The sequence below is a fragment of the Nannospalax galili genome, unplaced genomic scaffold (genome assembly GCF_000622305.1).
Source record: "Nannospalax galili isolate Female #2095 unplaced genomic scaffold, S.galili_v1.0 scaffold606, whole genome shotgun sequence".
NCBI classification, from domain to species: domain Eukaryota; kingdom Metazoa; phylum Chordata; class Mammalia; order Rodentia; family Spalacidae; genus Nannospalax; species Nannospalax galili.
Genome location: NW_008355477.1, coordinates 50,140 through 53,374, shown reverse-complemented (window position 1 = coordinate 53,374; position 3,235 = coordinate 50,140).

Here is a 3,235-nt window from a genome sequence, read left to right as displayed (position 1 = left end):
GTTCCTTTCTGACCTCCTTGGCATCTGAGCATGGATATAAGGTCATCAGGTAGATTTCAATGGTAATGTTTTTCACATCCACCAATTATTAAGTAGCAAATTTTTATACTTTGAAGAATTATTTTTTTTAATTTTTTAAAAAAATTATTTATTTTTACACCCACTTCCCAGATAGCACCCTACCATAGCCTCCCTCCCCCCACTAGAGCCCTTATACTCTGATATCACTGCTACTGTCTGCTGTGTTGTCAGCACCCCCAGTTATTCCCCACTACTTGCCCTTCTGGTGAATCTAGTCAGCCTATCTAGAGGGCTTTGTTTTAGGACGGTCAGCTGTTCCTCATCTAGGGGTAATCAGTTGTCAACATTCCGTTGGATAAGATTGGGGTCTGCTGTTCATTTTCCCAGTCCTATGCTGGGTTACTATTTGGGAATCCCTTTGGCCACCCTGGCCAACAACTCAAAAGAAGGTATCGCCTGTCTGGCATTGTTGCTTGTTATGTAGCCTTTAGCTATGCATATGGACTCTTATGAAATTATATTGGCCCCTTTAATCTTTGGTTATACTTTCCTTTTGGGTGTTTAAGGCCATAAAGTTGTACGTGATAAACCGATTTATTTTTACTCTTAAGGTCGTTTGAGGATCTGTTCCTCAGGGATCACATGGGCTTGAGAGGGGCCCCTGGCTCCTTTATTTTACCAGTTCCGTCTATATGAAAATAAGTGAAAGGTCCTGCTAGATCATGGTTGGCTTCACTTGGAAGCATGGAGGAAATGATTCCTCTGTGTTGACCCTCCTCTTTATAGACTGGACACTGGTTCAAGTCCATCTGGTGGGGTCTCCTAAGCCTCCTTGATCAAGAGGATCAGGTGCCCCACTACCATTATAGGACATTTTGAGAGATGCTCATAGTCCCTGGGAACTAATTGACCTAGGAGGGCTAGGAGCAAAAAGTGTCCTTTATGTCCCTCTGACCAAATTATTATAAGCCTCAAAGTATGCCTGTTAAACACCCAAGAAGGCTAGTTCCACCAGTCTTGTATTTTTAATTACTGTGTTTCATGTAGATAAATCTTCGGCAAAGATGAGAATCTTGGGCAAAGACCAATTGTTCTCAGATAAACCTTACCTAGACATATATTTCCTGATCTGCTATATATAATTTGTCGGTAGGGTGTAGGAGTAATATGGTTCCCTCTGGTTTTCAAAACTAGCTGGGCATTGTTTATCTCTAGCAATGTCTCACCCCTCCATCATGGTTTTCCCACTTAAGGTGCCCCCATTTCCCCCCTTTCTCCCTTACTAATACCCTTCTCCTATGGTCCTACCTCTCGTGAGCTCCTTCTTTCCCTTTATACCCTAGGTTCATTGTATATCCTTCCCTTCCTCCCCCCTTAAACTAACCAAATTTTTATCCATAGCTCCCTTATTAAGGCCTGTTTCCTACTGTTCTTTTCTTTAAGGTTCTTTCTTTCCTTAACCTCCCTCGTTCCTTTCCATTATCCTGGTTCCTGTAGTTATGTCTGATTGCATACTTATTTATCAGAGTCTGGTTGTAGGATCCACATATGAGGGAGAACATATGTCGATTTTTTTTTTTTTTCTGAGTCTGTGTTACTTCACTTAGTATAACAGTTTCTAGTTCCATCCATTTACCTTCAGATTTCATGATTTCATCTTTCTTTACTGCTGAGTAAAACTCCATCGTATAAATGAACCACATTTTCATTATCCACTCATCAATTGTGGGACACTTAGGTTGCTTCCATCTCTTAGTTATTGTGAAAAGAGCAGCAAAATCATGGATGCACTAGTGTCTCTGCAATAGGAGAGGTATAACTGGGTCAAATTGTAGGTTCATTTGTAGTTTTTAAAGAGTTCTCTACACAGCTTTCTATAGGGGTTGAACCAGTTTGCAGCCCCACCACTAGTGGATGAGTATTCCCCTTTCCCCACATCCTCTTCAACATTTGGTATTCTTGATCTTAGCCAGTCTGACTGAGGTAAGGTGGAATCTTAAAGTGGTTTTAATTTGCATTTCCCTAATTATTAGTGATGTTGGACATGTTTTAAGATGTTTCATAGCCATCTTTAGTTCTTCTTTTGAGAACTCTCTGTTCAGGTCCTTAGGCCATCTTTTACTTGGGTTGCTTCTTGTCTTGGTTCTCTTTTTTTTGAGTTCATCATATATTCTGGTTACTAAACCTCTGTTGGATGTGTTGCTGGTGAAGATTTTCTCCCATACTATGGGTTTTCTGTTTGCTTCCTTGGTTGTCTCCTTTGATGTACAGAAGCTTTTTAGTTTAATGAGGTCCCATTTGTTAATTCTTGCCCTTGGTTCCTGAGCAATTGATGTCTGCTTTAGAAAATACTTTCTTACACTTATATCTTGTACATTTTCCCAATGTTTTTGTCTAATAGTTTCAGAGTTTCAGACTTTACATTGAGGTCTTTGAGCTATTTAGAACTGACTTTTGTGCAAGGTGAATGATAGGGCTTTCGTTTCATTCTTCTACAAGTGGAGATCCAGTTTTGCCAGCACCATTTGCTGAACATGCTGTCTTTCCTCCAGTTAATGTTCTTGGCCTCTTTGTCAAATGTCAGGTGGCTGAAATTGCATTTACTCATATTTGGGTCTTCAGTTTTGTTCCATTGGTCTATGGGTCTATTTTTGTGCCAGTACCAATGCATTTTTTATGACTATACCTCTGTAATACAGCTTGAAATCTGGTATAGTAATCCCCCCGGCATTGCTCTTAGTGCTCAGGGTTGTTTTGGCTCTCCGAGGTCTTTTGTGCTTCCATATGAGTCTTAGGATAGTTTTTTTTCCAATTCTGTGATAAATGTCATGGGAATTTTGATTGGCATTGCATTGAATCTATATATGACTTTTGGTAGGATGGTGATTTTTGTCCCGCGCTATCGTCTCGCCAGCAAGAACGACGCGGCACACTCAGGATCCTTTTGCAGAAAAGCTTTAATGCATCTTGAGAGGGAGAGCATAAGCTTACAGGGCGAAGACCCCGAATGTCGGAAACCCAGCCCTTATATAGGTTAGTAAGCCCGTCTTAGACGTGGCAACTCTTGATTGGTCGCAAACTCATTAGCCCATATCACTCCACGAGGTAGGCAGAGACTAGAAGGTGGAAAATTACTTCGGGCATGCGTACTGACTTATTTACTGCTCAGCATGAACCGGATGTGAGCGCCATCTTGTAATGGCGTCTGCAGGGA